The sequence below is a fragment of the Haliaeetus albicilla genome, chromosome 5 (assembly GCF_947461875.1).
Source record: "Haliaeetus albicilla chromosome 5, bHalAlb1.1, whole genome shotgun sequence".
Classification (NCBI taxonomy): Eukaryota; Metazoa; Chordata; class Aves; order Accipitriformes; family Accipitridae; genus Haliaeetus; species Haliaeetus albicilla.
In genome coordinates this window covers 13,128,634-13,141,601 of record NC_091487.1, presented here as the reverse complement: position 1 = coordinate 13,141,601, position 12,968 = coordinate 13,128,634, and the positions used below count along the sequence as shown (strand labels likewise).

General features: G+C 35.1%; 1 long non-coding RNA gene across 2 annotated transcripts in view; it reads right to left on the bottom strand.

Annotated features, from left to right (window-relative positions):
- LOC138685424 (uncharacterized) overlaps nt 1–12,968 on the bottom strand; it is an 86,980-nt gene that overhangs the window by 55,963 nt on the left and 18,049 nt on the right. For both annotated transcript variants that reach the window (XR_011324669.1, XR_011324668.1), the window contains exon 2: nt 6,025–6,123. This is a non-coding gene — a long non-coding RNA (uncharacterized lncRNA). The remainder of the gene's footprint in view (nt 1–6,024; nt 6,124–12,968) is intronic.

The window sequence follows — 12,968 nt, the reverse complement described above, 5'->3', positions numbered from 1 at the left end:
GCTGCTCTTGAACAGGTAATGCAATAGAATGGGAACTTATATCTGCCACATCAAGAACAGTCTGGAGTGATGTGATGCGTGAGAGACCATCTGGCCTCCATTAAAAAGAGAAAACAAAGTATTAGGACACAAGAACACAGAGAAGAAACCTGTCTAGCAGTTTGAAACTGTGTCTAGAAAACAAAGCCAAATAATTCAGCAGCCAGCACTGCAATGATGTTGAGAAATAAGCAAGCCCGCTTAGACTGATGAGAAAGGAGGTTGATACTTGTAAGCCAGTTCAAGAAGCAGACACCCTTGAAATAAAACACATACATACCACTGCGCACTGATGTTGATACTTTAGACTCCCAGGCATAAGCTCTTCTTTTAATGATCAGACAAAAACATATTTTCTCACCATTCCTTCTAGCAGAATGGTTTAGATGCCTGAGTAGCAAACAAATGACACTCCTGTCAGGGATAGCTGAAGAGATTTTAAGCATCAAGGAGGAGATTTTAAGAAAGTAGAACCACGTGGGCAGAACAATGGAGATTTCAGAAAGTAGAACCATGTGGGCAGAACAATGTGTATAGTGCTGATGGTAGCCAGCATAGCCTTAACAATCTAAAAGATGCAAGAAGCAGACCCACCAGGTCAGAAACATTCAGGAAGAGACAGCGAATGAGCCAATGTGGATACAGTCCTGCTGTGCTCTGTGGATGTTGCCAAAGCTGATACAGCTGCATAACAGATTGATGCTGTAGGAGACAAGCACTGCGTGAACATCCAGCATTTTCCCCACAGACTTTACAGAGTAAATCACTAGCGTGTATGATATCCCCAGTGCTACTATGAACATCTCACCCGTTTGATTAGCCTATGCATTTACCCAAACGGCACAAGAAATCTTGGCTGTGGTGGCATGCTCAGGAGAAGATTAAAAGACAAAAGCCTTCATAACTCACTTGAGAAGAAAACTTTGGAGTCTGGCTGCCTTTTGTGTAGTGTTTGCATCTTGAACAACCAGCAAAGAGAAAACCCCTGAGAAACACAGCCCTAACTGGGAAAACCAAGGCATCCCACATGTAGACTTGATCATGGGACGTAACCTGCACATGTTCTGCACAACTGAAATGAGGCTTTGGAATAAATCCTCAATACAGCGGAAGCAAAAGGCAATATATTAATTGCAAAAGATCTTCAAAGCATTCCCTTTCAATAAGAGAACTTCCTTATATGACATATGCTGAGTAGCAAGGAAAGGGGCAAAAGCACATCTCTACTAATATTGCAATGACAAAATTTTGGATCTTGAATGTCTGCGCCATAGCAAACCCATTATAATAGCTAACATGGACCCATTTCAAGAACTTGTGGTTCAGGGACAGATACTGGTTAAGACCAGAGGGCATACCTAGGACTTTGCTTTTTTTCCCCAGCAACAATAACCTTTGAGGTAAAGAATACAGCCTCTGAAAAGGTTCATCAGGCAGTAAATAGGAACAGCCGTGCTAAATATGAAAGGCATTTGGGGGAGGCCTGTTTCTCCAAATAAATACTTAGGGCAGGTGCCAGACTTAGAGGGGAGAACAGAAAATTGGGGACTGTTCCTCATCAAACAGATTATTGGATAATAGGGAAATACCAGGAGAAAAGCCTAAATTACTGCAGCCGATTCCTCTTCCCACAAGGTAAACTGCACGTCTGTTCTTTCCATAAGGCACAACCAACATACCATGCCTAAAATATTAAATTGTTCAAAGTAAAAATGACACACATTTATTTGTGGTTGCACACAATATCGCCCTTAAAACTGTGCAATGTCAATGCACATTAGGAATTCAGCACTTAAATAGCACTGAAAATGTAAATAGTGCTAGAGTTCTTATCTCTGTACTCGATCACACAAAAACCCACCACAGATAACTTTATCTTTCAATGTGTCCAGCTGCACATTGGTGTCCAAGGTCCTGCTCCTTATAAAGAAGGTCAAAGCAGAAACTCTCATTAATTTCAATAATGCTGGACCTAATCCTACATGTAACACCAGACAAGACACTGTCATATTTTCAGACTGATCTTTAGTCAAAGACCATTTGCTTAAGGACAGTATTTTTGCAAAAATCCTGTGTGAACATAATAAAGGATTAAGCAGAAAGATTTTAAATCAAAACACTTATCAGTTCTTCTCACCGTTATCCCTATTCATATCATATCTCCTCAAAAAATAGTGAGTTACTTAAACAGTTGCAGCTGGTACAGAATGCATTTGGAATAACCATGAATTTCTACAGCTTCAGCAGCAGCATGCTTTGGTTTAAACAGTCAGAGGATGGCTCAAATTCCATTCATCTCTTCCTCAAGTAAGTGCTTTCTACCTTGTGTGAAAAAAAATTAGTAACGTGCCAAAGTAGGAAATTAAACAGTTTGGGACTTAACAAAGGATTGGAAAAAACATAAACTACATTTGATCTGACCACAAAAGTGTGAGGATCAATTAACTGAGTGTCTACATGAACTTAAAAGTTTGATGAACATTAGTTGGCTTAATTACCTCAGTTAAGAGAAGCTGCATATGGACAGAATAGGATGAAATATTATTGGTGATAAAAATTAGTCAGGACAGTCAAATCTAAAACTTACTGCTAGCATTTGCAGAAGAATTATACTGTACTGAGCAACAGGAAATAAAATTCATTAACTACAAAGACAGTATCTCTGACTCTGGAATTTCCTGAACTGCAAACTGCTGGAGCTGGGGAGAATATTCTGACAAAGTAACAATGCATGATTGCCCTGTTCTAATGTTTGGGGTTTTTTTTCCAGCAGCATTTTATTTTAGCCAGTACTGGAGACAGGAAACTGGCCTAATGTAACCTTTGGTCTAACCTAATACAATCGTTCTAATGTTCTCAAAATGGATAACGGATGCATAAAATCAATAAAGGCAGCATAACACATAAGGTGAAAACATACAAAAAGATGATCTCTCAACTATTATCTTAATGAGACATGGTCTTGGAGTCATTATGGACGATTCTTTGAAAACAGCAGTTCGATATGCAACAAGATTCAAAAAGACAAACATAAACTACTAGGAAAGGACAAACATAACTACTAGGAAAGAGACAGAAATAATTCTGAGACAAGATAAACCTACCATGTTCCCAACATCTACAAAGTATGCAGTTCTGACATCCCATCTCAGGAAAAAAAAAAGACGTTATAAAACTATAATTTTAGTTTCTAAAAAACTATAGCTTCTATGAAACCATAGAAAGCATATCAAAGATAAACAGAAGTATGGAACAGTTTCACAAAAGAGAAACAAAACACACCAAGATGCTTCAGTTCAAAAAAACCCCAGAAGATTGAAAGCAAAATACAACTAATGTCAATGTTGAGATGACTAATGTCATTAATGCAATTAAGACAGTTAACAGAGAAGAATAAATTGTTAATTGTTACTCTGCAAATAATAAGGCTCACCAAACAAAAATCTTACATAGCAGGTGAGAGGCAATATCAAGCTAGATGGACCTTTGGTCTCATTTCATGTGGCTGATCTTATACTCTAAATGACATGAAGTAAATGATGTCAAGAATTTTTATGTAAATATTTTTAATGGGAAAAGAATATAAATACAGTGGATGTTCACAATTATTATAATTATTTATATCAATTTTATGGAAAGAGCTAATAAAGTTCAAGCAGATTAGCAATTAGAGTTCAGGAAAAGACCAACCACAGTAGTTTCCTGTAAAATTCTTACACCTTCTTTTGAAAGCACAAATATATCAGCAATTTTTAGAGAGAAGATACAGGACCAGATGGAATTCTTATATTCAGATGAACATAAAGTGCAAGACTTTGAAGTTCTGATTTTTCACAATTTCTGAATAATTTTAGTTTCATAGAGACATATTAATCCAGGCAATACATTTATGAGGTCTTGTTTATTGTTCTGTATTGTCAATGTTTCTCAAACCTATTTCCCAGGACTATTTCTTTAAAAATGTACTACTTGTCATGTCCCACTGCCCAAGCATACCCATGTTTGTGGTTTTTTTTTTTAAATTCCAAAAAGACTTAGGCACACTGAGTAAACAGATTTAATAAGCTGAACTGAATCGTGACTTCTCCAGTTACATTTTTTGGCAGAAAATGCCTTTCTGAGTTTCTGTTTCAGTAAGATTCACTTAATACAACCAAAGCTGAGTAGGCTTTGATCCACAATTACAAGGTTAAAAAATATGGAAGAAGAATAATGCTGGGAAAATGCTCTCTTGGCAAATAAAAGCTGGAGCAAGTTAATCCCACCAATTTCCCACCTTTAATGAGTTCAAATCTTGCCATCGTTAATAATACTGAAATAGTTATTAACATTTATATAAATACAATTAGAGAAAGTCTTTGGACCTGCCAGTAGGATCGGAAGCTATTGGAACTTCTATCACATGAGCAAGATCAAAACCAAAGCAGCTATACTCCTTTTTTTTCTTTTGCATTAAGTAACTTCATAGCCCAAGCATCTGACTATCGTTTTGACTTTTAAGTACTTGGCTATAACCCAAAGACAGGTTCAAATAAGGTTCTTTGATTCCACATACATGCACATACACACATTCTTTCAATCCACCCTCCTTGCATGCAGGAGTCAACAGGAGTTAAAGGCAGTCAGCGCCTCAAAACACATTCAGCACTTTGCAGGATGTGGCCCTTTATCCTTATTTGCCCCCTTGTACTTGCTTAGTTCTCTTTGTGCCAGTTCCACTAATAATGTTCCTCTGCAACAAAAAATACTGTCCGAAAAACACTGATGCCTACTGTCATCTTTCCTTGAAGTGCTATACAGTCTATATCCTCAAGTTACTAAATGTAGTTTCTACATTCTATATCATCCATTTTAGAAACTAAGGTAATTCTGAAAAATAGGACAATAAAATTTTCAGTAAAATTTGCAAGATTGGAAAATTCTTCAGTAAATACAGTCATAATTTTTCCCTGAGATATTATTCTATTGTAGTCTGTAAGGAGATCTCTATTTATTTTAAAACATAACAGGACTGAATTCTCATGGCTTGTGATCCTAAAATGTGGAGTAGAGTTTACCCTTGTCATCCAGCTCCCCCGATTTTGTTCAGATTGGAAAACTGTCCAAACTGAAAACTTTCTGCCAGCATATTTAGGTTCCCATTCAACACAAATGACAGTATTAGATCGATGGTGCAACAGAAATTATATGCACCTAGGTCTTGTTCTGACAGTCATTTAGGATGCAAATCTGTATCCAAGAGCCCACAGATACCATAGTAGAATACAATAGTTTACATACAGCAGTTCTATAAATTTAGTGGTGAGGAGGACTTAGAAAATTCAGGAGTCTTCTGGACTTCATTTACGGATCATCAAATGAACTATTAAAATTTACTGCAAATCAGCCATTAGAGCCTGACAACAGCATTCCTAAATGCACATTTGGATTCCAAAATAAAAGTGACTTGAACCTTTTGGAAGATAGTCAGCAATTTGACTGTTTGCAAGCTATAAAAGTGTTAAGGAACCACATTTTAGCACCTAAGCTTGAAAATACTAGTTCAAATGTTTTGAACTTTATTCTTAGAGATCATACTACATTTAACTATGTAAACATTTAGCTTATTAGTTCCTTAAAATTTCTGTTATGAATGTAATTATCAATAGATTTCCCACAAAGTTTTAGAGGAGTCAGGGTGGAAGATTATCCAATTGGAATCTGAATTGTGGCAACAGCAGTGCAGAAGGATTTTTCATTATTGGCTTGTTAACCAGAAAATTCCTAATTTCAAGGAGACATGTAAAAGGATGCAAAAGTCTTCTTCCATTTGAGAGACATTGGTTGTTTAAAACTTTTGAGTTTTTTGCTGTCTACATGAGTATAATCACTTTGTGTTTTGTTTCTAAGTCAGTGAAATACGAATTGAATTTTCACGCTTTTCCACAAGTCCATTAGTAGCTATGGGAAGAAAGCAGTTATCAAGACAGATAAAAGCACACCTACTGTATTATTTGCCACTCAGGTTAACACGTCCCAACTTATTTAACAGATCTGTGTAGTGTTTGATGGTCACATCTCCTTTCCAGGCCTCTGTTTAGTCATCTATAAAACAGATATAATATTCTTATCAGAATAATCAGATGTTTACTTTATTACTATTTAAGTACTTACACATTCTTAGATTATTGGCACTAAATAAGTAAAAAATACTGCATACAACTTGCAGACTCCTTATTTAACAAGTCTTATGAGATAGTTTATTAGCAAATAGAGTCTCAGTGAGAAAATGAGAACACTACCCACATATTAATGAATAAATTGAACATTTTAACAACTCCATTCTTAGAATCATCTCTTTTTTGGAAAATTTGGCACTAGAAATTGCTTAGCAGCAGCCCCCACTATTGGTATTTGCACTATAACTTTTATCTACTGCTTCATTAGTATTAATGCATTAATAATTCAGGATGTATTTTTATATTAGTAAGATATAGTAGATGACTCCTGTATGCTCATCAGAAAAAGTTACAGTGTGCACATCAAATTATACATTACAGAAGTGGGATGATATTACAGTGTTCCAGTACATTGTATTAAATACACTCTAGAATAGGAACTAAAATTAAAAGATGAGTTGCAATATCCTGTATAAACACTACTTTCCCAAAGTCTATCTTTTATACTACAACGTTTTCTATATTTAAGGACATTTTAAGAACTAGAATTCTACATTAAAAGACTTAAAAGACAGATATTAATGATGCGCATTACAGAGTTTTGGAACTAACAAAGCCTTTGAGGCAAATAGTAAACCTGAATGGTCTAACGGTTCTTTTTAATCAATAAGTTAATGTCATTATCCTATGTAGAAATGCATTTTAACATACTCCAGAGCTCATTCCTTCCAATGAATCAGTGATAGGAATCCTACAAACGCCGAGCACTCTCTTCTCAAACTTAATGTTGTTGCACTATTGCTGATCTTAAAACATGCAACTGAACCACCTTAATACAAATGTACTTTTCAATCTATACCATGTAAAAAAATTATTGATGAGTCACATATTTGTCACTAGTTTTATAGCATTGAAATATAATCAGTTTCCAAACAAAAGGCTATTTTGACACTCAAACACAAAAAAAATTTAGCCCAAAGCAATCACAAGAAAGTAAAAATACTTAAATGTGGAACAAAACCCACAGTGTTACGTAAGTCATAGGCACACATAAACAGAATACATAAGGTTATTAAATTGTTAGATTTTAAAAGCAGGTATTCTTTAGTGTTTCCCTCATTCTTAATACCTCTCAGTCTTCAGAATTCTTCTTGTGACATGAAATACATTTTTGTGTTTCACTGAAATCAGTAAGGAATTCAAACAATGAAGAGGCAAATGAGGGAAAAAAACCCTTATATATTTAGGTAATCTTCAAATTATATTAAACTGATTAAAACAAATTAACAAAAATTTTAAGCAGTCAAAGAAATATTGCGGGAAGTTGAAATATCAACATTCACAGAAAGAAAAACAGATGTTGTAACTAATAGTGTAAAAAGCACCTGATTTTTCATTTGCTGACTGGTTGTACATACTCAAAATTCACAAAGATAACAAAACAAAGAATGAAAGGGTAAAGAAAGCATAGTAAGGACCAGGTCTTGGACTCCTTATTCAGGTGTTTTTCTTCTGCTGATAAAACTGAATGGAACAGACATTTTGTTAAACATCTCCTTTAATAAGTCAGCTACTCTAAGACACTTTTGGGTCACATTTTGTCGTCCAGTCTGCTCTCACTACATTGCTTGAACAGCAAAAAAGACTGGATACTTCTCTCTAGCTAGAATTCCCTGATCACAAAAATCACTGCCAGCTGGCTGGAGCCCAGTATAACCAATTCCTACAGCCTAAGTTAGTAAGCAGATGATCTTTAAGGTCCCTTCCAATGCAAACCATTCTATGATTCTATGATGAGCCCATGAACTGGGAAGCAAGCACAGAACATGGGCAAAACAATTCCAGCTGGTCGACTGCCTCACGTGAATCATAACTAGGGTGAGGAGTTTGAGTGGTCCCCTTTTTGTAATGCTCCAAGGGCTGATGTAAAAGTGAATTTAGAATCTGAAAGCTCTAAGTACCTCCCTGCTGGTCCTTTGCCACAAAAAACAGTCCATTATCATTATGTGTTGTGAATCATTGTTTAAATGGTTTTATCATACCAGTGTCTACAAATAAATTTGGTTATTTACAGTAGTAAAGCCCAGATGCCTAAAATCCTCCCCTTGGTCCCTACCCAGGCATCCCCTACTATAAAATATTGCTGATTCACGATTCCAATGCTTTTTTTGTGCAACTCTTACATGCATTAGTAAATAAAAATAAATGATGTTGTTCCTATAAGTAGCAGGAGCACTGTTCTACAAATCTTGATTTTTTTTTTATTATTTGATAAATCTGTTAATGCTAATGAGAATTCTGCTTGTGCAAGGATGGCCACACCAGGAACTAGTCAGGAATATGGAAAAAGCAGAGTACTGTGACTAATATTGTTAATGCCTCTTTACACAAGATTACAGAGTCACATTCTCAAATCCTGAGGGGAATTTGGCTTAGTAGCTCACCCTCTTTGATACTTTTAAAGAACAGAATGTAAGGTGCTAAAAACGTTTATTTGGCAAGAAAACGGTCTGAGACGCTTCTGAAGGTAAAATTATTTTACAGTAGGTGGGTCCAGGCATAGGAAACAGTTTGGAAGGTAACAAAGAAACTGAAGAGCATTGTGATTAACAAACAGAATGACATTATGGAGTCATGTTCTTCATTCCTCAAAAGAAACGTGATCAGTAACAAACTCACTGCATGACACATTTCTCAAAGTATCTACTTAACTTATTTCTTTTGAGTAGCAACTTACTTAGAAAAGTGGTATTATAAACAACAGACATTTAATGAAAGAATGGTTAGATTGTAGAATCCTGTGAGGGATTTTAAAATCCGGTAAAAAAGTATTAGTAGCAATCAGTTTGGTTTAGAACCTAAATAAGCAAACAAACACACACCATATAAGATTATTACTTAGTTAAATATTTTTGAAAGTACATTTGACTAACGTTGCTAATTCCTCTACACACAAGTTTGTATTCTCAAACTGTAAAGAAGAATGTAGAATTTAATGATTGCTTTTTAAAGATATGTCAATGAAGAATAGGTATTCTGTCCTGAAGACAAGAGGCACTGACACAGTTACTAAGAAAATTTAAGAATTAATATTATTTTAGACTATTATAACACTACAGCACTATTTGGTTTAGGCAAAGTGCTTATTATTTATTCTTAAAGCACTTAGTCCTGTCACACTGTTACCAGTAACTTTTGTAGCACTGTTTCCCAGGAGAGAGCTGCTTAAATACAGAAAAAGGTACTCCCTGGAAAAGCTGTGTGACTCCTCTGTCTGGTAGTACTTTTGTTACACAATACTTTGACCAAAACATTTATAAGTCTTTCTTAATTTAGGAATTTGTTTTTATTTCACATGTTTGATTTGTTAACTTATTAAAATATAAAAACAGGATCTCCCATCCCAAACCAATCCACTAATCCCTTTAGTACCATGTCGTTCCAGCTGTAGTCAGCAACTTCTATTTCAGAGAAAGTCAGTAAAGAAATATGCACCTAGAAACTGTGTAACTTACAACTTGAAGAAATTACTCCCCCCTCACCTCTAAAGGTTCTCAGTTTAAAACATAAGGCATGAAATTTAATAGCAAGTGGCTCCCAGAGCCAGATTATGAATGATTTTCTTTTTTCACGATGGTGAGTACTTATCCTCTTACATAGTCCCAATTCAGCCAATAGGACTACTAATTTTTTCTTTAAGTAGCCATGTTCTAGCCTCCTGTTCTACTTGATAACAAACTAGTTGTTTTGTCATTTCATACTACTGACAATATGCAATATTATTAAAAAAATGAGAAGTAGGGACATAGCTTCTTTTTCAGTATGACCAGTCAGCTTCTTTTTTCCTCATATAAAATTTGAAATCTCTTCATCAGAATATACCAGTCTGTACCCTATGTCTGCGCTGAATCCAAGGAGGAGCTACCCCTTTCACAAGCCAAATTATGATTTATAGCATATATAGGGACATTTCTTTAAAATATTGCAAAGTGAAAAAATTATGTGATACTTTTTCCTTGCAAATTACATGAAGGTGTACATTGAAAACTGTTTAATCTTCAAAAATTATAGCAAATGAATTGATATGAAAAATATACCATCATATAAAATACTGTATTTAGTAATAGAATTTCTTCTCTCTAGCTTTTCTTAGTAAACACATTTTTTTCTGGCTTTACATTATGGGAAATCACAAGGCTCTTTTATTCTAGAATGATTAATTAGTTGACAAAGAGTCTAACTCGGCAGAGGATTCTGCTCTCTGTAGTTCTACATTATAAAGAGTACTTTACAGCTACACTTCATTGTACTTTACTTTTTAAATTTTTAAGGCTGTTATGCATCCTATTCAATTCCAATAAAATCTTAGCACATGTGTGTATGATCTGTCTATTCAATTTATATTAAAAAGTAATTCTTAATATTTTCTAGCTCGGGCAGTACTACACATAAGAGCGAGCTGATGATGAAAGTTTTGCATCGAATCTAACATGACAGTAACTGAAATCAACGAAGACAGATTTTCAGATTTGTTGTCACAGCTCTGCCACATACCATTGGTCTGCTTTCTTTAACTTGAGATGTCAGGGCCCTTTTTTAAGACCGATTGCTTCCAGATGTATGGGATAGCATCAGTGGAGAGAAAGAGAAAGCATACTTCCCTCTGGCATAACTAAAATAGTAGTGAAAAAGCAGCCTCCACAAATCAAAGTCAATCTCTTCAATATATTTGTTTCTTCTGTCCTCTGTTACATACTGAATTTTTCTTTCTTATGTTTTGGGTCAACCACCAGAAAAACAGACATTTTGCCTGTGCAATTTCTTAGTGCAATAGGACTCTCTTTGCTGCCTTATTCAGGGCCAGATGATAACCTTATTCACACTGAAGAACACCTGCCCTAATGAATTGAATTCAGTGAAGCCATTTGTAAAGTGACATATTCACCATATGAAAGATCTAATATTTTAATCATTGTATACAGCATGCCATTATACTGTAGTAGGGGCTGGTTCGTGCAGTTATTAATGGAAATCGAGTATGACTGTCCTAGACTGCAAGTTCACATTCTCCAGATCATTAGTATGCAACTATTATCTGCACATGATATTATAGCTCTCCAGTGATCTGTGAGAAATACATTTGATTGGTTTATTTCCTGTATTTCTTTATAGATTTCTATTAGAAGAGAACACTCTGCAATTATTGTACTCTTTTTGTGCATACCAGCAAGCAGCTCAAATTTTAAATGAGTACATAAAATGAACCGTGCTGTAGGTCAGCAGAGAAGGACATTATCCAAGGAGCTTTGGCTATTCTTCCTGTGTTATTTGTCTTGCTAATTCAGCTCTGCAGAGCTAGCAGTCAAGCCCCATTTAATAATATGATAATAGATAAGAAAGTCTTTGTTTATTACAGAGCTCTTCTAACGTCTATGCTACACTTCAGTGAAACACTGAGAAAAATACTGTACTGGAATCCTAAACAATAAACCATTAGACTATGATGCTTCATAGCCAAATATAATGTTTTTAAATGTTTCAGAATAGTTCTTAAATGCCTATATTTGTATTTCAGGCAACATTCTTGCAATTATGAACATGTGAAACTCCAAATTATAATTAAAACTTGTTTTATTGTACTGCTTACTACATAAACACAGTATTTTTCCAAAGAAAATTTAAGAAGGTTCCCTTTTCAAGGCAAAATATGTACAAAGAAAACATAACATACTCCAAAAAAACACCGATAGAGTCATCAAGTGAGTATACGTTTTTCAGCAACATAATATCAAATTAACTTGTCTTTAGTCAACAGGAACACTAAAACACATAATAATGCATATAACAGTAAACTCCATCTTCTTATGCCCTTAAGTTACTAGTTCTAGATACACAGGATCTAGAAACACAGAATTCAAGAGAATCAGGCAAGTGGAAGTAAAAACAAGTCAGATTCACCTGGTGGTACTGACCTATTGAAGAGAACGTGAAGCTAAGATCAAAGTTTTTTCACTCTTTCTGCATCTCAGTCCTATTTTAACATAGCTTAAGAGTTAAAGAGCATTATTTTGATCACCTATGATGTAGGGCCTGTCTTCACACAAACAGATTGCAGCCTGTCACTAACATAAGAGTTTCCTTGCACAGATCCTCACAAGCATTTGCCCCAGGACATCTGGGTATTATTTTTCCCTGACATTATTTTTCATTTCTTTACTTATCTGCAGAACACACATAGCAGAGGCAGAAATTCTGAGACTTCTCCGTATTTCCCATTGACATGCTCAACTTTCAGAGAGGAACTAGAGGAAAAAGGAAAATTCAATCTTCATTGGCTATTCAAACATCAGTAACAAACACTGCCAACAAAATTACCAGCTGGTGTTTTCCACAGTTAGCCAATCTGCGATGTAAACTTCTAGCAATATTTTTGGGGGACTGGACACATATGGTTAATCCATGAAACTCAGTGCTATGATCTGCCATTATATAATATTTTGTCACTATCAATGTGACCTGGAATTAAACTAATGAATCAGAAGCAAAAGGATCCATACATCATCACAAGCCCCTCAATAACACCTTCTGGGTGTAATAACAGCTGAAGTCTTCACATGACATTTTTAAAATAACACGGTTCATTGCATAGTTACATCTGGTCCTTAGCGGGCCACTACTTATGCTACTAATAGTTTTTATTGACAATTTAAAATTAGTTGTTGTCTCATTCAAGACAATTATTTCTTGACTAATTATTGTTCTGTAGCTACA